Genomic DNA, 22,879 nt, shown 5'->3' with positions numbered 1-22,879 from the left:
ATGACGTATGGTTGCCAATTACAGATTGTACAATGCAGTGCAAGCTCCTAGCACTGGAACATTGCCTTGCCCAAGTGTTTTATTCCAAGTGTCAAGCAAAATGTTAATAATTTACTTCAATGCTAGTACTTCCAGTAGTTTTATGACATTATGATTAAGTTTATTCCCTAATTAAATTTAAAAAAATGAGGTGGGAGAAGAAAAGGGAAAAGGGCAGAGAAGGTGAGATCTGAATGTAAATGTAACTCCAATGATGATTTGGGGCAGGACAGGAAGCATACACCCCACAGTCAAGCGTGTTTTTTTTTTTTTTTTTTCCCCACTACAGAAAGGTAATTATAAAGAACATAACTCCAAAGAAAAAGCTGTACTAAGATTTTTCTGTATAAAAAATGTAACTTTATTGACATTTATCTGTATTACATTAAATTGTTAGCATCAGTTGCTAATATTTGCTAAGCAAATAAATGGGTCTACTAGCCTGTTAAAACATAAGCGCTTCTAACAATGAAATTCTTGTCTTCACTTGTAAGGTGTTCTCTCTTCTTTGCCCACAGCAACATTTTGAATATAACAGAAGGTAAAAGGCTGATCTTCCCATAAGCTCCATGAACTAATTTTATAAATGGTAAGCAAGTTGAAATGAAAATATAATACTGTCAAGAAACAATTCAGAAGGAGAAGATGTGCTTAAAAACATAGAGTCTTCTTGGAGCCTGTAACAGTTCTCCACCTAAATATTATGATGAAGCAAATTTGCTTAATTATATAAACTGCCAGGATCAAAAGATAAAAGTGCTTCTGAGCGGGGGCAGGGGGAGAGAGAGGAAGTATGGGAAATTAGTATTATTTTTTAGACCTGAGCTATCAACTTTCCATTAGCTAAACAGGCTCCTAAGACCAATGGTTTTTTAAAGTTCTATTGCTTATCAAGTTGTGATTTCTCATCTGTGACTTAGACATCTCTTGGATCAGTAACTTTTCAGAATTATTCGCTACATTATGAATAATGTATTTTAGTTTCTAAAAGTAGCCTAGCCGTTTATCAAAGCAATCTAAGTTCCTCAAACCTTAAGGAGCCTATCACTTTTTATATGACCAATTCACACATTGTAACCATTCTTCTTTGCCAAGCTAAGATGCGTTTCACTTCTCTCTTGAGGGGGCAGGATGTGGCCGTCAGTGCTGTTTCTGTTCACTGAGTGTTGTGTGTCCTGTCTGTGTATATCTGTGTGCTGGCCATATTTATGCACGTATATGTGGTGTACACATCTCTGTGTGTGTGCGCCTGCTGGGAACACACGTTCAGCCTCACTGCTGGTTGAACCTAGGGGTATGGAGATGTGGCACCTTACCTCTACTGGGCTGCAGGAATTGCCAACCTATACCATCAGGTGTGGCTTCATCTGCCTGCAAATGACAGCATTAAAGCAGTACTCAGATCCACTCATATAAAACAAGGTAGAAATTAAAGAAGTTGTTAAACTATTTCTACAGAGTGCAGAAACCTGTATGTGTTCAGAGGACTCTGATGTGTGATCTCAGCCAGGGAGTTCAGATGAATAAGGAGATTGCTTGGATTTCAGGAGCTAGAACACAGAGCTGTTATCAGTGAAATCTGTGGGATTTGAGGAGCTGCATCTGCAGGGGGCTGGGCTAGCACTGAATCATGAGAAAGCTATTGCTATTTAACTCCAGTCTTTTGTATACAAATTAAAACCCTAAGTCATGGCAATTTCCTTATCTGTGTTCTGCTTTTGTTACATGAGTCAGTGCAAATAATTGTCAGTAATTATGGGAAACAAAGCTGTAATCCTAGATGGTGATTCCTGGGTCATGCCCTTTATGCAGCTTTGACATTTCTCAAAGATTTTTTTCTGTCCTGTACCCTAGCTGTACAGACATGACAACTTCCTCTTCACTGAACAATTGGGAAAGATTCTTGGGACTGAAAACACTAGATATACACAATGACCAATTTTCAATTTCTTTTTTCCTCGAGAGAAGAGGGTCATTTTATATTTCAGATTTCTGCTCGGGTCTTGCTGCCCGAATGGCAATGCCATTAATAACATGCAAGATGGATAGCTGTGATGGATTACTTCAGCAGCAGAGTCCATGCAGGGAGAATACGAACAAGCTGCACAGAGAGAGGAAACAGAGTAGGAACCAGTGGGCAGCTGGTATGCATATCTGTAACAAACCTTTGTCAAGCACCAAACAGAAACTCACGAGAGTCATATTGTACACACATTTTGTTTGTTGTTTGGTGCTTGTTTAAAAATTCAGCATGTCTCTTTTTCAGTGAGGACAGATCGCATTAAAACCTAGTAAGCAGTTACCTGTGGGATTTGGCCTGTTGATTCTGGTTTAATTTAACAGTTGGTGTCTAATGAGCAACGGGCATTCAGTCATGAAAATAAATGTTAAAAACAAAGGTCAGGTGGTTTCCTGTTTCTCTGGGTCTCACAATGGTGTGGGTATATTACCTTAGCTTTGCATTCCTCAGGTTTCCCACAGAAAGAATGCAAATAGTAATGCTAATTTTGGTCCCCAAAACAAGAAACTCCTAACCTTAAGGCACCGCTTTGACGTCCCATATTCACCATTATTGCTCCCTATCTTTACCAGGCACTATTTTTCAAACTTGAAGCAATACCTTTAGACTTGTTCTTTGATTACTCTGTTGTGGTTTGCCCTATTTAATTAGAGCCTGGAGAAATCCATACCCATGTCTTGAAACTTTAGTTCTTCAATCTAAACCTTGAACTAAAAGAAGCTGAAGGTGCTGATTGATAGATCCTCCTGAAGACAAATGTAGAGAAGGGCCAGTATGTAATACATTCAGCTTATTGGTGAATAGAACATGGCATCTGGGAGAGGCACTCCAGCTTTAAGTGCAGCACAGAAAAAAAATGCCACTGTCTTTCCAGCCTCAGTAAGGTGCTACATGTGGCTTGGATATGCAAAGGAATATAAAAAGTGTGGGGTACAGGTCTTTTATGCACCTTGTGACCTTACCATACGGTTTTACAATACTGCAGTGCTGTGACCTTTGTATGGACATGGGAATGCTTAGGTGTCCAGCATCCACTTACAGCCATGACTATATAAAATGGACTCTAATGTTTACAAGTTAGGGTAATTGTTTACCAACCTGCAGGTTTTTGACACTACATCCTTCGGAAGGAGCATTCTGCTGTGGAGCACTGCTCTGCTGGCAGTCCTTTCCCTGTTTTCCCAGCATCTGCACATCCCATGGCTGTGGGTCACTGATGTTTCCTCTGCTCTGGCAGGGCAGTGCCTGTCTTCCCTCCTGGCATCTGCTACTTGAGCCCAAGAACAATATACAAGTTACAGCACCTAACGTAATGGCCTGTCTTACTGTGTTACAGTACAAGGATTTGGGTCCAAAATGTCACTCTCAGAAATATGGTAGAATACTTCAGCCTCAGAGTCCTTGTGTGGTTTTTGTTGTTGTTGTTTGTTTGTTTGTTTTTCTTTTTCAAAGGGGAACATGAGCTGAAATTCAGTAATTTCTTTCTGCACATTTTCTGCTTTTGTTTGCTGGACTTTTAAGATTTTAGAATTGTAAAATGAGGCAGAAAAAGTGACACAAGGTTAATCTCCCCATCCTCATCCTGCAACAGAATAACGGGAACTAACTCTGCTAAGCACTGCTGACTGCTGCAGCTTGCGTGTGTCCATGTTTGCATCTCCTTATGCATGCATGTGAAGCTTGGGAACAGCATGGCTATTTGTTAATTTTTCAGCTTTTTTCACTTGTGGTGTTTCCATTATGATCTCACTATGTCAGATTGCATCACAGCAACTGAGCTTGCACCAAACTCATGGCTGGTGAAGAACAAGGCAAGCTGAGCAAATGCAAATTGTGGCATTCTTGGGTTTTACTCATCTTTTGCAGAGAGTCAGGGGCTGCTTTGCAGTAGCAGCTGGCGGGACCAAAGCTTATGTAGTCACAAAATCCTAGCTCATGCTACTGACACTACTGTGATGGGCAAGATCAGATGCAGCATTAGATTACGGTATACGACCCTTACAGACAGAGAGACTATATAGTGACAGTGATTTAGTGTCTTGGTGCCCAGATGCACTGTGCTCGTTGAAATCAATACCTGTTAGCGATCAGAGCACCTCTGAAGATCTGGGCCAATGTACTCTAATGCCTCATCAACTCACCAAGTGGAGATTTTCCCCTGAAAAACAAGGATGGAGGCTCCTGCTGAGTGTCTAATAATGCTTCATTATCCCTGCTGATTTTACATAAAAGGTGCTCAGACCATCTGCAGGTAGACAGCAGCATAACTCAGGAGCTGGCTAGAAAATGCAGGGATGGTTTTCAGTCCACAGGATGCTGCTGTTTTACGTGGATGCTACTTTTGTTCCTCCTTATTACAGCAGTGATAAACTGTCAGGCTTATCAGCAAGTTCTTCTCGAAGGTGTGACTTACATGTGCATTTAAAATCGCTGTTTTCAATCCTGCCCTAAAGTTATCTATCAGCATAAATTTTAATCTTTGCTATCTCAAGAGGAAACGTTATACTCCAATTAATGGCACAAATAATTGTGCTCCGTATGCAATTTGGCTGACAGTCGCAGCTTTTGTTAACTGTATGAGTGCTGTTGTGGCTTTTAGTGGCTTATCGTATTAACACCATTTCAAGGTAGTCAACATTTACTCTTCAAATTCAGAAGCTGAGACGGGCAGAGTCGTGCACACCAGAGTAACTCTGTGTAACATACTGCATTGCAGCAAGACAGCTGATAACAGTGCAGCAAAGCACATTAGCTGTCAGGCAATACACTGTGCTGTGGAGAATAGACTGATACCGTGTCATATTTTGTAATCACGCATACGTTGAGGGATATTTTTAAGAGCTGAAACATATTTCTAACACAGATGCCAATATATTAAGCAGCCAAATGGATTTCTTTCATTCTAGTTATTTGCAAAATATCACTCTGCTATTTGTAGCTGTTGGTGAGACAATTCTCTGTCTGGTGCACTGTTTGTCTGGGGGACAGGGAATAATGTGACAAGCCTGTTGCAGCATTAAAACAAAAACCATAAAAGCAATACTTACATAGCAACAATACTTCAGGATGATAGTACCTTTTCTGTGAGGATATTTTCAGTCACACAACTCTTAGGTGGACATTTGTTTTCCCAGTGAGTTTCAGTAAAAGTTTGGCACTTAAACGTCAGACCTGTGCCTTTGAAATAAATGGTAGTTTCACTGGATAGTTGTCATTGCAATAGTTGTCACTGTTTTGCTTTATAAATGAGCATGCAAGCACTGTAGAAAGCACCAGAGTTAGACCTACTCCTGTAGTAAGAAAACAAGAGACCACACCACACTTCCCTGCCTGCCTGCAGGCGATTCAGGATTTCCCTGTCAATTTGCCTTCACTTCTTGAGCTACCCTGAACTTTCCTACTAGAAAATCCATTGGGCAGCGCATAATAAGGGGAGGAAGAAAAATCAGTTAAGCCTGATGGATGCTCAAGTGCCCATGTAGATCCACGCACACTAATCACGATTTGCAACTCTCTAAGCTATGAGCTGAGCTGTGCCTGCAGCTTCTGCCTTGCACCGTTTTCATGCCCAGCAATGTGTGCCAGCCCAAGAAGTGGAGGCCTTCCCTCTCTACAGCATGTCACTGCTGCCTGTTAGCAGCTAAGAGTACAAAAGGAATAGCCAATAAATTACTCTCAACCCAAAATAGCCTGAGACTGACCTTAAAAATCTGTTCTGAACAACTGTTCTCCCACTTTCTACACAGAAGCACTTATGGGACATCCACATCATTCAGGACTGTACTGCTCAGTAAGATTAAATAAAGTCTGAATGCTGCTTGGCTATCTATCCATACAGTAACATGTGCTTGGTATAATTTGGGGGAGAAATCTAACAAATTTAAATGAGTACGTGGCGAAAAATGCTCAAAATGCCTTCAGAAATATTAGTAGAGATGTCATTTATAAATGGGAAGTGAATGAGGTTTTAGATTTTTGTAGATTTGCTTTTTGTTATGGTGAATAAATAAAACAGCTCTCAGAGTTTGCACTAAAATTCTGAAACTGCATTTAAACAGCTCGCACAAACTACACACTGATCAGAGAGAATCAGCAATGCAGCCAAGGTTCAGCAAATTCACAAGGACATAGATATGGAAAGCACCTACATTTACTTACACAAGAATAATAAGCCAAGAAAGAAAAGCATCCTTCTGCATTATATATATCAAGGGGCTGGAGTACCTCTCCTATGAAGACAGGCTGAGGGAGTTGGGGCTGTTCAGCCTGGAGAAGAGAAGGCTCTGTGGTGATCTCATTGTGGTTTTTCAGTACCTAAAGGCAACCTAAAAGAAAGTTGGGGAGGGACTCTGTGAGGAACTGTAGTAATAGGACAAGGAGTAATGGTTTTAAAATAAAAGAGGGGAGATTTAGAGTAGATATTAGGAGGAAATTATTTACTGTGAGGGTGGTAAGACCCTGTCACAGGCTGCCCAGAGAAGCTGTGGATGCCCCATCCCTGGAGGTGTTCAAGGCCAGGCTGGACGGGGCTTTGGGCAACCTGGTCTGGTGTGAGGTGTCCCTATCCATGTCACGGGGGTTGGATTTAGGTGATCTTTAAGGTCCCTTCCAACACAAACCACTCAATGATTTTACGATACCTGGTTTCAGTGGAAATGTAGAAAAGAGAGAAAATCTGCCTAGTGGGCTTCTGGATTTACTGCTGAGTCAAGAGGTTGTCATCACAGGGAGGAATTTAACTTGTCTGTGGCTTTTAAACGTCATCACGAAACAACTGAAGTATCATGCATAGAAAATTTAGTCTCTTTAAAAGTGGTTTATATGAAAGGAAAATGATAATATTTAACAACAACATCAAAACAACAACAGCAAACCACAAAGGTTTTATCTACTCTTTAGTCACCTTGAAGGGATTTAACTCAAATTCTCCCTAAATTCTCCTCTTGATGGAGATGAATACAGGAAACTGTAGGTTCAAAGGTATCTTTCACAGAAAAATGAGGAGTACATGATAATCACTTAGCTGGGTTCATAACCAAGCTTTAATGTTTGGTTTGTTTGTTTGTTTTTCAAGAGATGTTTTGTTTGGGGAATTCAGATTTGACTTTGCATTTATAACTTCTATGAACATAATGCTGTTTTTATTAAGGTGTTTTCTAATTATTTTTTTCCCCAAGCAAATTTTAGGTTACAGATTGTGGCAAGCTGTACTCTTCACTGTGTCTTCAACTGTATGATATTTATAAACCAATATCATTCTTGTTTCCCTGGTGAAGAAGACAGAAGATGAAATTCATTCTATACAAAGGAACAGTGAAAGTTACTTTTACCTGCCTTAAATAAATTGGGCACAATTTTCCCAGCAGTGTATCTCAAAGTATCATCAGGTAGAAGTTTCAACTTGCTTTTAATTTTACAGTTATCAATGGCATTTATTTATTTATTTATTTATTTATTTATTTATTTTAATAGGCTTCTGTAGCATCCATGAATACTTTGTCTCAAACTACTTAATTTCATTAGCATGTCAACAAAATAATTAAATTTTTGGTCCATATTCAGTAGGTTAATCTTCTGGATCCCAGCTGCTTACCAGTTCAAAAATCTGCTGCAAGGTATACATGTGATGAAATACTAAAGTAACTCAAAAAATACAGAGGTGAACTACCCTGTATTTAACTCTATTGATTTCCTGCAGTGTTGATCTGTACAGATCTGTACTACTTCTTATTTTGGCTGGATAGTAAGTATTTTTTTCTTTTAACTAATCTTTAGGATTTTGGTTTGGAGAGAAAACACTGCAGTTTAGCTGGGAAACACCACTTTCCCACCAGCAGCCTTGATTTTTTTTTTTTTAACAAGTAGTTTATGAAAGAATGAAAAATAATGAGACAAAATGAAAAATACTGAAACAATCTTAGTTTTCTTCAAAACCATTTGGACAAAGGAATGACATCAAAGAAATATTTTCTGCTGAGGAAATGTTTTTTTTTTTTTGGCTGTCTAGTTGCTAGCAGAGGATTTTGTGCTGTTGGGTTCGTTTTTGTTCAGGCTTGATCAGCTGTCTTACTAGAAGGTGAAATATGCTGATCTGAGAAGAGTTCATGGGACCTTATGAGATGTATCTGAGGATCCTGAGTGACCAGGTGTATGAAGTTGGTAAGCCACTATCTGTCATATTTGAAAAGTCACAGCAGTTTGGTGAAGTTTCGCTTGAATGGAAGAGGGGAAATATCACTCCCATTTTTAAAAAGTAAAGAAAGGAAGAGCTGGGGAACTATGGACCGGTCAGTCCCACCTCTATTCCTAGCAAGATCGTGGAGCAAATCCTCTGGAATCTATACTAAGGCACAGAAAAATGTCATTGTGAAGCCAGCATGGCTTCACTAAGGGCAAATCATACCTAACTAACTTGGTGACCTTCCACGAAAGGGTTATAGAGTTTGTGGATAAAGGAAGAACCGATGTCATCTGCCTTGACTTGTGCAAAGCATTTGATACCGTCCCACATGACGTCCTTGTTTCTAAAATGAGGAGACATGGATTTGTTGGATGGACCACTTGGTGGATGGTGAATTAGCTGGGTGGTTTCACTCAAAGAGTTGTGGTCAATGGATCGATGTCCAGGTAGAAATCTGTAATGAGTGATGTTTCTTAGGGGCTGGTATCAAGACTGATATTATTTAACATATCTTTGTTGGTGACATGGACAGTGGGATTGAGTGCACCCTCAGCAAGTTTGAGGATGACACCAAGTTGAGTGGTGAGGCTGACATGTTGGAAAGACAGGATGCCATCCAGAAGGGACCTTGACAGGCTGGAGAAGGGAGTCCATGTGAACCTCATGAAGTTCAACGAGGCCAAGTAAAAGGTGCTGCATCTGGGCTGGGGTAATCCCAAACATGAATACAGGCTGGGCGATGAGTGGATTAAGAGCAGTCCTGTGGATAAGAACTTGGGAGTAGTGGTGGACAAGAAGTTCAACTTGAGCCAGAAACATGTACTTGCAGCCCAGAAAGCCAACTATATCCTAGGATGCATCAAAAGAAGTGTGGCCAGCAGGTCAAGGGAGCTGATTCTCTCCCTCTACTTTCTGTTAGGATTGCCCCCCGTGGAGTACTGCGTTCAGCTCTGTGACCCCAGTACATGAGAGACATGGACCTATTAGAGTGATTCCAGAGGAGGGCCACAAAGATGACCAGAGGGCTGGAACACCTCTCCAATGAAGAAATGCTGAGGCAGCTGGTATTGTTTAGCCTAGAGAAAAGAGGGCTTCCATGGCAGGGGAGTTGGAACTAGGTGATCCTTGAGATCCCTACCAACTCAAACCATTACATGACTCTATGATTCAATGAAGTAACTGTAGACAGTAACAAGCTCTTCTGGTTTGTCTTCTCCAGGCAAAACAGTCCCAGATCCCTCAGCCTCTTCTTGTATGATGGATGCTCCAAGCTGTTAATAAATTTTATGGCCCTTTGGTGGACTCGCTACAATATGTCCCTTCCCTTCCCTTCCCTTCCCTTCCGTCTCAGCTAAGGTCACTAGTCATCTATGGGAACCCAAATCAGCACAGAACATTTTTTTTTTTTGCATTTCCCCTTACAGTCAAGAGCTGCGCTATGCAGAGCTTAGCCAAAATTATCACAAAGATCACATCTAAACATTGGATGAAGAATTGAAGGATTTGCATGTTCAGTATTGATTGCTGTCATTGGCCCAAATAGTAAGATTTTCAGCAAATCCAAAATAATTACTGTTAAAAAGTAAATAAATCTCACTCAGCTATTTTTGGAAAGGATATTTTCGTCATAGAAAAAGTAAGTGTGGTTTTGAGTCGCTTGGCCATTCTTGTGAGTTACCAATTTCTTGCATTCTCATTTATACAGTCTTGACACGCTTCACTTTCAGCCTGCTCTGTTTTGAAACAGGCTCTGAGTAGTCATCGTACAATGGAAAGAATGCATGTCCTCTGTCTTCTGCAAGTTGTGTTCTGGGCACAGGTATAGCAAAGCATCCACAGATTAATTTGTTCAGTGTTCAGTGAAAGAGTGTTAATCATGATGAACTAATGTGATTTTAATGGGAATGTCATAAGTAGCCCTATGCAAATTCTATTTTAATGTAGCAATTAATTGTACTGTGATTTCACCAAATGAGATAGCTTGCAGTGCAGCATTACAGCTTCTTCACTGAAATACTGTGACCTTTGATGCAGACCCGTGCTATTGACAGGATCCTCCTATATAAACATTGGAACTAGTGTGGGGACTAGGAGGCTGGGGAGGAGGGATGTGCAGATCAAATTCAATCTTTAACTCATGTTGCCTACATGGTAATTAATGCAGCTGAAGGAATCAAAAGCAGATAAATAGATTGGGGCTGGTCAATACATATGATGGAGAAACCTAAGTTTATAAAGTGTTTTACACCAAAATTCCTCTTTCCCACAAGAAGGACCCCTGCTTCTGCTGACCAGCATGACTTATTCCTTTGCACTCACTTATCTCTACTTGCATCTTTTTTTCCCACCACTTGTAGTATTTCCAAAAGGCAGAGGCAGAAGTATATAGAAGTATATATCTCCTCATTTCACACACACACACGCACACACACACACACAAAAAAAAAAAAAAAAAAAGAGAGAGAGAGAGAGAAGTAGAAATTCCATTTGTAGTACTGAGAAAATAACTGACATCCCAGAGAACCAGAACAGTAACAGAGGTATTTTGAGGCTCTCATGGTCTCCTGCACACTGCTACTCCCAAACCTATACTGAAATGGTCTTCTTGCATCTCCCCAACACACGAATTGTTAGTCATAGCACTGCACTGGACTTCACAGAGAGGGGAAAGAGGGCAGAGGGGAAACAATTGTTCATAGCTACTGTTAAACACGGGCAGTTGTCCTGACTGTGCAGAAGTCTCCTCTAGCAATGGGGAAGAGAAAAGCTGGTGTTCAAGTCACTGAATAGAAGCAGAAGCAGCAGGCAGGTTCCCCCACAATCCCCCCCCCCCCCCCAGCTTCCACCCCCCCCAGACATTTCCTGCCCTGTCCGTAGGAATCTGACTTTGCTTTCTGTGGGATACCCCAAGGTTTACTAGGACTGTGGCTATGGCCCAGACAATTTTGTGACCCTAAGGGCATATTCCTGGAAAAATAAATAAATAATAATGACCTAAGTCCTCAAATCTTCAAGGCTGAGGAGAAGTGGAAAAACAGCTCTCTCTTTTTTTTTTTTTTTTTTTTTTTTTTTTCTGGGCAGAAACCTCATTGATAACTAATCTGACAAAACAGACCTCTTCTCAGGAGATTTTGAATGGTCAATGGTGCTGTTGTGCTGCCCAGGATCAGTTACCGACTTGGACACAGGTTTTCTGAACAGGCAACTCTGCAGCCAGCAGGCAGGAGTTGTGATTTGCCCCCTACAGTACCATATCACTCGTCATCCAGATTACCCTCTGAACCTTTGATATTTCTGCACTAACTGTTCTGGGGATAACTGTGTTTTGTGTTCCTTTCCGAGTCATTCTTAACACTTACTTTTTGTCCACATTTTTAGTGTGCAGATTTGTTCTTATTTATATATATGCCACAAAAGGAATTATGCACCTTGCTTATAAGAGAAGCATCAATATATTTATTGATGAAAATAGTGATTTAACAGGGCTTAATTGTGATTGAGACAGTGATTTAACAAAGCTCTAATGGTAAGTGTGACATTAACCAGATTTGTGATGGCAAAATCGCTTGATTATTTACTGCATAAAGGACAGGGTCATACTGAAAGCATCAGGGAGACCCTCACATTGAGTCATGAGGTTCAGAATTGAGTCCCTTTTGCTGTCAAAACTCTGAGGAGTCTAAATACAACTGGACTTTATGTCAATCCTAGATTTATTGGTTTATGCCTGAAGGATTATATGCACAACCAATCCTTTATATCACTTAGCTAAGATTACAAATTTCAACACTCTTAGCAAAATACTTGCAAAGATTCAACAAGCTACCTATTAGTCATTTATCAAGTGTCTGTCACAGGTAAGCAATTGACCTTGAGGAGTAACCTTGAGCGGTGTCCCTGCTCAAGGGGAAGATCCAGGCATGCAGCTTGCTGCAGTATAGCAGAGCTCAGCAGGCTCTGGGCTCTCTCCGGTTTACGGGGCGAGATGACTGACTACTAGCCATATGTGCATACCAGCCCAATTTGGTTGGTGCATGAACAGTTAGCCCTTGAATCATTCTCCCTCAAATCTACCTGGAGCCCAGTTTGGCTATCATGACCAAACACATTCATGATGGTCACCACTGATGGCTATTGGCCAAGCAGGGTTATGGGTGAAGGGTCAAGTTGGGGGGAGGAAAGGGGGTGAGGGAGGCAGGGAGGAGTACACAGGCACACTGTCTTAGGAGAAAGTCAAAAGAATTTCAAGTTTCAGGAAAGATTTCAAAACAGTTTGGGCTCAGGCATGTCTGAGCTTTAACCTGGTTATATAGTCTTACTGTATCAGCAAATCATAGTTATCACAAATGTTTTATCCTGACTTTTATCACAAGTCTTATATACAGATTTTTGTTTGCTTTCTTTATTTCAGCCGATGAAATGCCTTTGAAATAAGCAGAGACCTTGAATGTGATTTGAAATATAGTAGGAAACCAGAATGAAGACCTCAGTGACAGACCGGTACAGATGTGTTAGCAAATGTAGCTAGACACACTACCTGCATCTCTACTAGCTATAATTTTCTGTGTGCTGAAAGTTCATGCTGACATTTTTGCTATTGTCCAGCAAGGAAGTAAAATGGGAATAAATAATAAAAATAAAATCACTGCTCATATGAGTAGGTCAAAATCTGCTAATGAACTGAAGATGGATAACACTGTGGATGCAATGATGCAGGAATTAATGAGTAATGAGAAGTCTAAGAGCAGTTCTCAGCTTGGCCAATTGGAAGCTTCACCTCTTCTCCACTGGTACTGTGAGCTTTTCTGTGCAGATGTCTTCATTTATGAGTTAGTCTTTTCCAAGCACAGGGTTGACTGTACATGGTGAAGGATGGGCAGGGCTGTGAGTCATCTGCACATTTCCAGCATCTAAGATGTTTGATCGGGCTAACATACTATTTCATCACTAAATCACTGAATGTTTACTTCTAGTTACAGAAAAGTACAAGCTCAGATGACTTTGGATATCCATTAGATCCAGGCTTACCTTAAATGCAGACCATTTTCTCACACTGTATCCTATTTCAGCCATGCTGAGCACTCTGGAGAGGTAAATGAAGAGAATAATGAACATCTCTACCACTGATGGCTGGTAGAGTGACAGAAGTTTTTTTCATATTCCTGAATATAGATTGTCATACCTAAAGTATTAGATTCATTAAGGGAAAAAGACAGTTGGCTTGCTTGAAAATGAGTTTGATAGCAGCTGAAAACAACAGATCCAGAAGAGACTCCTCTGCTGAGACGTTGAAACAGGATATTCACTGGCGTGTGCAATTCATAGAAAAGTTTACAGTTTGCGATAAACTTTAATAAGTTTAAATAATAGTATAAAGGTAAGTTGCAAGAAAACAGGACTGATGTTGGCCCATTTTAAAATCATGGTGTGATATTTCTCCAAGATAAGTAAGAATCATTTGAACTCTAAGACTTTATTGGCAGGAAAAGAAATTGGTATAAATTAGCTATAAATAAAAATAGTCCACAATTTAAAAAAAAAATATTTTTTCTAGACATTTAATGATTGAAGCTTTGGTAGAGCTTTCCAAAGCTCTTCCAACTGGGGAGAGAAACCCATCTGTTTTTAAGCCAGAGTTTGTTATAGATATGAGAAGAAACTTAGAAGATGGCTGAGTGTAATATCAAGAGACTAGGATGAATGATTCAGGAGGGTGTTTCTTGGTTTATATTCTTATAGTCAACATCTCTGGTAGTGCCTTTGGGGCAAGATTTGGCAGCCTACATGGAAAGATTACAAGGAAATTGCTATTTTTCATCCAGTCTATCTTGCCTCTTTCTCCAGCCATTTCATTTCCACTTCTCATCCAAAGTGATACCTATGATCAGGTTTTGTTGTCTGTGTTTTCAGTCAGGATGAACACAGGCAATAAACACCTGAGATAATCCCAGAGCTGTTAGCAATTGGATTTCATTTTTCTTCAGGAAAGCTCTTACAGCTTTTGAATTGGAATCAGAAATGCATTTGGAAGTCAAACTGGTGCACGTTCCTGTTTTCTAGATGATACTCCCTTCCCCCAGAGCAATGAGAACTGCATGCAACTCATACAAAACTTGAGCCTGCACTTGTGGCTGTTTCCTGCATAAAGTTTTCAGAGCAAATTCACTCTGCAGCATAGATCTCGATTACACATTTATTCCAATTGTTAGATGCATTGTCATGAGGATAATAAGGATAGTGGGGATGGGGAAGATTTATCTGGCTAGGAAAATCACATTGTGTTCAGACTCCCTGTAGAGCTTTCATTGACTCTGCTACCAGCAGAGATTAGTGCAATGCAAAACTGTTAAATACACAGCCCAGCACTTCCCACTATTTAAGTGGTTCGAATAATTAGCAGTTCTCAGCCTCTCCATTTACATTTTTTTCCAGCTGGCAGACTCATTTTTAAAATATATCTACATGGATTTGTGTGCCACTTTAACACTTCTGAATTCAAAGGCTTCTACTGGGCATTTGATCACTCTGGATAAATGTCCCACACTGTGCAACGTCTTCAGGAGATTATTAAAGGTATTATAGGTAGAGTTATATAGTTATAGTTAGAGCCTCTTCACAAAATTACAGAAGCCATGTTTCATATGTGAATTCATTTATTCATTTATATTCAGTCACATAATCACTGCATCTACAGTGGTTTACATTCTATGGTGACATGAATACAATACGTTACTTTTCAACTCTCTTTCAAAAGAATTTCTTTACACTGATGATAGAAAGAGCCTGGTATTTACCCCTATCTTGACTTCAGCACCTAAAATTATTTAGAAAGGTCTTGACATTTGTTATCAGCTGTGAGGCAATGCTCCTCTTCAGAGAGCTTGGTATGCAGCAAAGGTTGGAAAGCAGGTGGAAGAAAGATGGGGCTAAATTTCCAAGGTGTATTACAGTAATCATGTTCTCTGCTCTATATCAAATCCAAAGGGTTATGGTTCAAGACAGGAGTGTTCCTGGAATAAACTGCTTCTGTGAGTTCTTGGGTGTTTCATTGTATTGTGTATGACCAGCATTTCCTCTGCATTGCTTTGTACTGTGCAATGTAAGACTTCTGTTATCTTCTTTTCTGTCTGAATGACAGCTTAGTTTCACAGCAGAACAGGCTTGGAATTTGAAAAATATGAGGGTAAAATGGTGGCAGAGAGGAGATACATGGTAAGTTTAAAGCTGTCTACCTAAAAGCAATAATTACTTCAGACAGTGTGGGACCCTTAGAGAGAGAGAGAGAGAGAGAGAAATGGGACCCTAAATTATTCTTAAGCAAGAAAATGCATCTGGGCTTCCTCCAGAAAGCCCATCCATCAGCAAATTCAGCTCCATCCCTCCTTTGCAAAAGCCCTCTTTCCTTAAAGAAGCATCAGTATTCAGAACAAAGAGAACAGCATATCCTTTGGCTGTACCCTGCAAAGACTTCAGATCCAACAATAAATGCACAGGTAATTCATTACTAGCTTTGATTTATGTATTGCCTCCTGCCAGACTCCTTATAGTCTGAGACTTCACTTTAGAGAATTGCCCCCATGAGCTTGAGGGGACCACTTTGCTTAATCTGTTTTTAAACTGCAGGTGACTTCAGGGCGTAAAATGGCTGCCATTAATTGGTAGCTGTAAACACCACACAGCAGAAGTCTAACCCTGTAAATGTTGTTGCCTTCAAATCCTCTGACCTTGGTATCATTGTATGCTCTCAGGCTAAAGGTCCTCACACTGCTAGCTGTGGAAAATCAATCTCAATTCTCAAAAGATAGGAGTGCTGTCACTATTTGGTCACTGAAGTCACTGAAAGTTAGCAGCTGCTTTTCACTTCTGGGGTTTTGAAGAAAAGTTTTAAAAAGCAAACAGCGTTTTGATGATGGTACGCAGGTTCAAGTGCTTGTGTTGCTGTTTCAAGTGTGATGTTTTATTTCTGGTATCCCCATCTGAGGAGCTCTCCTCTTTGTACACTGGCTTGTTTATATCTCCCAAACTTTGTAAGGTCTTCGGGAGTCATCCGTAGGGTTGTGCAATATGTGGGTTCTCATTCCAAAGTCCAGGCAATGAAGCTGAGCAGGACTGAAGCTTACATTACTTTGATCCAAAAAAACTGTTCTCTGAAGACCTGGTTGAAACAAAGCCCTGAAGTCAGTGAGAATATCTTCTTTTGTTTAAATGAACCAAATCAGATCAGAGAAGCCTGGGAAATAAGCAAGGATAAATAAGCACAACTGACATCTAAGTAATGCATACGTGTATCTGTATCTGCATTTGTGCTTCCTTGTGGATATAATAAACAGTGATCAAATTAAATCCTTATGTCTTTGAGGGTCTCTGGATGTTTCAAATTTTAGAAAAACAAACAAACAAAACCAGAATGAGAATAAACAGTACAGGTGTTTAAACATGAAATTAATAATGAAAAATTTCAGCAGTCCTCATGTCTTAGCTAAATTGCTACATTTCCTCATTGCCTTGGGCAAATCTCGAATCCCTTTTCCCTCTGGAGTGTGGGCATAATAACAGCTATTTATCTAATTCGTAGAGAATTTGAGTCTTTCTTAATAAATATTTTCCTTATGTCTTAACTGTTGCAACTCCAGGCTTTTCAGAACTCAAAACTGCTGAAATATACAGTCAACACAACATCTGGAAAACAAAAGATATATTTATCTTCTGTCTTTCTTCTGTGGCTGTTTGATTTCCCCCTCAAATTCTGTGGGTTGCACACCAGCAAATTCTAATCCTGCCCAGATAATATAATATCTTTCTCTTCCCAAATTTGTGGCACTGCCCAATTATTTATTTGAATGACTGTTATTTATAATCACTGCTGTCAATCTTGTATACTCAAATAACAGGGTTAAAGGAAAATAGTGGTTAAAATGTAGTAGTTCTCTCCAGGATATTCAAAAATCCTTTCCAAACTGTTTTTTAAGATAACTACTTGAAAGAAGTGTCCTAAGACCCTGCAAATGATTTTAACTGAGATATTATAGTTTTATGTTTCAATTGGCAATAGCAAATTATTGCTGGCATTATGTTTGTCACAGTTGACACATTTAAACAAAAAAGCTTGTACAAAATGTTATTTTAGCCATGCTGGCACTGTGCTTTCTCACACTCGCAATAAATTATTTGACTGACAGTGTGACATACATTCTCATAAACATAGGCTTCAAGCTGACTCTGGAGAGGGACAGTTCTCCCCAGTAGGGTGCACGTTTCTTTAGGTATTATTTCACATCTACGAGTCTCAACTAGGTGTCCAGGATACTGCTGAGCATCTGAGAAATGTGGTTCAAACACGAGTCTTCAGTCAAACGGACTCTACCTGGTGATGTCTCATCAAAGATGACAGTTGATGTGTCATCTATCAATTGATCTGTCCTAGGGAGAACAAAGGAGGAAAAAGAGGAAGAAGATACAAATCAGTTGCCATTTTCATAATTAAAATTTCATAATTTTGAAAGTTTTTTTTTAAAAGCTTTTGAAATGACTTAACTAAGAACTAAGAACTTAACTAAGAACTTCTGAAAATTAACTTCTCAGTCATTGCTGCTTTTTCTATGCATCAGTACTAAGTGGAGGTCTTAGAGAGTCACTTAGATGGTGCAGAAGAGGTTCTAGATGTTTCTTGTCTAATCTCTTGCTCAAATTAGGACTGTTGCTGACACTAGATCATGGCTGCAAGGCTTTATTGAGCCAACTCTTGAAAGCTTCCAAGGATGGAGATTTTACAGTTTCTCTGGGCAGCCCATGCAAGTGCCTCATTGCTGTAGTAGTGGAACAGATTTTCCTCATGTCCAGGCAGAATGTCATAAGACACAAAGTGTAACCATTGTCTCTTCTGACTTTGTCAGACCTCTTCCAGCAGTTGCTGACAGCTATCAGATTATCCATCCATGTCTTCTTCAGCAGATTAAACAAGCCTATCTTCCTCGGCCTTTCATAGAATATCCTGAGTTTTAAGGGACCCACAAGTGTCTTGAGTCCAACACCCAGCTCCATACAGGACCACCCAAAAATCAGATCATATGTCTGACAGCATTGTCCAAATGCTTGGTGCTGTGACCACTTCCCTGGGGAGCCTGTCCCAGTGCCTGACCACCCTCTGGGTGCAGAACCTTTCCCTAACCCCCAGCCTGACCCTCCCCTGTCCCAGCTCCATGCCGTTCCCTCGGGTCCTGTCGCTGTCCCCAGAGAGCAGAGCTCAGCGCCTGCCCCTCCGCTCCCCTCGTGAGGGAGCTGCAGGCCGCCATGAGGCCTCCCCTCAGCCTGCTCTGCTCTGGGCTGAACAAACCAGGGGACCTCAGCTGCTCCTCATACATCTTGCCCTCTAGACTCTTCATCATCTTTGTAGCCCTCCTTTGGACGCTCTCTGACAGCTTTATGTCCTTATACGGTGGCATGCAAAACTGCACACAGTGCTTGAGGTGAAGCTGCACCAGCACAGAGCAGAGCGGCACAATCCCTTTTCTCACCCAGCTAGCAGTGCCATGCTTGATGCACCCAGGAGACAGTTGGCCCTTCTTGCTGCCAGGGCACACTGCTGGTTCATGTTCAGCTTGCTGTCAACAAAAAACCCCAGATTCCTTTCCGTGGGGCTGCTTTCAAGCCTCTTGTCTCCCAGTTTTTATGTATAACTGGGCTTACCCTTTCTGAGGGGTCTCTTTCCACATGGGCCATGTTCTTTAGGTCCCTCACAGTCTTAATAGTCCTCCATTGGACAATCTCCAGCTTCACTTTTTTTTTTTTTTTTTTTTCCTTGAACTAAGAGAGGCCAAAACCAAACACAGGATTCCTAGTGTTGCTTCATCAGTGGTAAATGTGGTGTACAACATTTCTCTTTTGCTGATGATGCTCACCCTAAGTTATCCCAGGATGAAGTTTGCTTTATTTGCACTGAGAGCACATGGTTGACCGATGTTCAGCCTGGTGTTGACTGTAACTCACTGTCTTTTTAGGCATGGCTTCTACTTAGATTCACTTGCCAACGTGAATTTACTAGTGCACAGGGTTATTTCGTTGGTGACAGAACTTTATACTTCTCATTACTGAACTCCATGTGTTTTCTAGTGGCCCAAGTCTCAAACCTCTCTGGGTCCTTCTGAATGGGTCCTTCGCTACAGTCTCTCACACAGTCCCTCCCTGCCTCCCTGCCTCCCTGCCTCCCTCCCTTCCTTCCTTCCTTCCTTCCTTCCTTCCTTCCTTCCTTCCTTCCTTCCTTCCTTCCTTCCTTCCTTCCTTCCTATTTAGTGTCATTCACAGATTTGCTAAGGATTAACATTTCCTTTGCCTGCAAGTCAACGATAAAAACACTAAATAAGACTGCCTTAGCACTGGCCTCTGGGTGAGGTACCATGTTTGCAGTTTTGCAGAGAATTCACCACTGTATCTAGTTTACATTATTTTCTTTTCGATCTTTTGTTGTTTGTTCACCTGTGTCAGATTACATTGGCACTGTATATTGTTTGTCTTAATCATAGAATCATAGAATCATTTAGGTTGGAAAAGGTCTCTAAGAACATCAAGTCCAACCATTAACCTAGCACTGCCAAGTCTTAATTTTGAATCCACAATAAAGACAGTTTGGGCATAAGTGTTGGGAACATATGCTTTCCACAGAAAATAAAAGCAGCTTGGTGAACTCTATAACTTTGAAAGAACAGAGGAAATGATAGTTTAAATATGGACTTAACTAAAATTTTGTGATAAAATGTTGTCATTATTTATGAAATAAATGGCTTGCACTGTCTAAAGATAGATTCTAGACTAATTTCTAGTCAGTTACTTAACATAGATGTCTAAGGCAGAAGCCATATCTTACCACTGAAATCCATAAAAGATAGGAATAGAGAAACATACCTCCAGCCACATGCACCTTTCTCCAGAGGGTACTTCATCCCACCTCTCAAGCACCTTTGACACAATGGAATTTATTTCACTTTTTTTTAGAGGTCTACAACACAAATAGTAAGTTTCCTGATTAAATCAATGCAGGGAAATAAGATTTTTGAGGGCACAATTCATTTGACTAAATGTAGAAATCCACTTCAGGCCACATGTTTCTATCCCATGGTTATATATGGGAGGTTTCTGTCATTTGTTTAATTGTGGATATTTATGTTTTGGACATCTACAACTGGTCAACTAAGTCTCAACCTTATTGACTATAGAGGGATCCTGTGGTTTATACAAGTTCCAAACTTTCATGTCTAAATGTAATATGAAAATATCTGTTCTTTCTTTGTGCTCTGCATTGAATGAAAACTATCTTTTACCAATTTCCTTGACCCCAGTTCAAGTAAACTTCATCTGTTGTTGTAGAACTTCTAATGTCAACACTTTGCTGCCATTTAGATGATCCACCTGTGCCACAGTCATTTTTGTTCTTCATTTTGCTGACTGTAAGAAGGAGAGAGGGGAAAAGGCAGTGTGTATAGACATCAGAATTAACCCTGTTCCTGTACAGACATGATGAGAGGAAACCTCAGGAAATTACCAAAATGCAGCCTAGAAGGACGTACAGTGATGTTATCCAAACTGTAAATACAGAGAGAGGTAATACTAATTGAAACTGCAGATGAAACTGCAAATGATGGGGGGAGAGGGGATAATAATAATAATAAAACAACAACAAACAAACAAATAAAAACAAACAACAAAAACACTGCAAACAGCAACAACTTTGATCAACAGAATCAGAAGTCTAGAAGTACCTATAGACAGATGAAAGATCTAAATAAAAATATAGCATCCATTAAAAAATTTAGATGAATATAGCTTCTATTCAGCTGGACAAGGCTGACTTCATCACAGTAAATATACCAGTATTGAAAGTTGTAAAATTTACATAGATGCCATTTTAGTCTTAGAACAACTGCATAATATTTTTATTTCTCATAATTCTACCAAACTGAATTTTATGTAGGATTTATGTAGATATATAATGGAAATGCATCAATGTACCATTTGAGAAGAATAATGGAGTTGCCAGCATATAAAAATGATAAAGCACAATACCACTAGCAGCATTAAATAACTAAAATGTATGTATGTATGTATGTATGTATGTATTTATTTATTTATTTATTTTGTTCCCTCAGGGAGTATGGGAAGTGATCTCCTGTTACTTAGGACCTGCTACCCTGAAAAATGCCCTTCTCTTCAGGGTAGAGTTGCCTCAGCATCATTCTGGGATAGAAGAGCCTTCAGACAGTCAAGAGAGCACTCACAGACCATTTTGGGCTATGGAACCATGACTTTGGACTTTGGCAAGGAAACAGGATCTTTCATGAGGCAATGCCAGACACTAACTAGAAATCATAATCTGTTAGAAATACTACTCTTTTCTGCTGTTACATATTATGTTTCTTATAGAGAATCCCTAGTCTGGGAATTGGACCCATGCCCAATTGATCTCAATGGGAATTTGTGCATTTTATAAAGGATAGTTTATGTAATGTTGCGTATGATAAAGCTCCTTAATGAAATCATGTTTTTATTGACAGTAAAAAACACCTCTCCTGCGTGTAGTAAAGTTGTGTAGGTTCTATAGAGAGCTCTGGTGTGGGTTGCTCAGGTTGTATTTCTTCTCTGGTACGTTTTGCAGAGCCCTGACTCAGAATCCAAAATGGTAATGTATGCTTTTGGCAACTAGGAAGGTGGTTGAGATTTCTACCTCGTTTAAAGACAGTATAAAAATCACAGCATATTTCTCCTGACTGTAGAGCTTTAAGAATATTTTGCTGACTGCATCACAACATTACTCAAAGAAAATTTGTTGAGAAATTGGCACTCTTTACAGTTCAGACAGCAGGGGTGGCAAGTAACACTTAATGACATATTTAAATGCCTACATAGTTTGCTATGAACACTCAAACAAGAAAAAAGATCACATTTTATTAATAACACTAATGCCTTGTCTGGCTATTGTTCCTGATTGCAGGTAGTATTGCCAGGAATGCAAAGCTGTTATGAAAAGGGTATTAAGGCCAGACAGATAATTTTCTGAACACTACTTTTTTTAGCACTTCCTGGATAATTACACTTGTTCAAAATTGTCACATTTTGTGCCATTGCAGTTCCATGTAATTTTATAGTTTCATGCAGATGCATCTCTTTTCTTTTTTGTGATATGTATGTTCCTCTCCTTGTAAGCAATCAAATTTCCTTCCTCCCTCCCTCCCTCCCTCCCTCCCTTCCCTTCCTTCCTTCCTTCCTTCCTTCCTTCCTTCCTTCCTTCCTTCCTTCCTTCCTTCCTTCCTTCCTTCCCCTCCCTCCCTCCCTCCCTCCCTCCCTCCCAGGAAAATATAACCTTGACTTTTGTTAGCTAAAATATCAAATTGTTAAAATTAACAGATTTGTGATAAAGAATTTACTTCTGAATGTAAGCATCATGCTTACATCATTTCCTTCTCAGCTTCCAGCTTTTGCAGCCTTCTACCCTTCCAGCACTTCTCTGTTTCTTTAAATCTATACCTTAAACCCAAAATCTTTTTAACCTGAGATCCTTGAAGCTTTTTATATTCTGTATATAAATAGTATAATACTACTTATTACTCATTGTGGAACAGTTCTTGCAAGTGGTTGTTCTGGCTTATGCT

The 22,879-nt window shown here is 39.9% G+C and overlaps 1 long non-coding RNA gene across 2 annotated transcripts; it reads left to right on the top strand.

The window, feature by feature from the left end:
• Positions 1 to 554: 554 nt before the first annotated feature.
• Positions 555 to 21,591, top strand: LOC136789616 (uncharacterized). Of its 2 annotated transcripts, XR_010828403.1 has the most exons (4): positions 555 to 628; positions 7,237 to 8,218; positions 12,652 to 12,740; positions 21,380 to 21,591. It is a non-coding gene; the product is annotated as an uncharacterized lncRNA (long non-coding RNA). The 2 variants fall into 2 exon arrangements; XR_010828404.1 differs by lacking the exon at positions 21,380 to 21,591 and having other exon boundaries at positions 12,652 to 12,853.
• Positions 21,592 to 22,879: the final 1,288 nt, after the last annotated feature.

Source organism: Anser cygnoides, chromosome 1, assembly GCF_040182565.1.
Source record: "Anser cygnoides isolate HZ-2024a breed goose chromosome 1, Taihu_goose_T2T_genome, whole genome shotgun sequence".
NCBI lineage: Eukaryota > Metazoa > Chordata > Aves > Anseriformes > Anatidae > Anser > Anser cygnoides.
The sequence above is the reverse complement of the archived record's forward strand: the minus strand, read 5'-3'. Positions and strand labels throughout refer to the sequence as shown.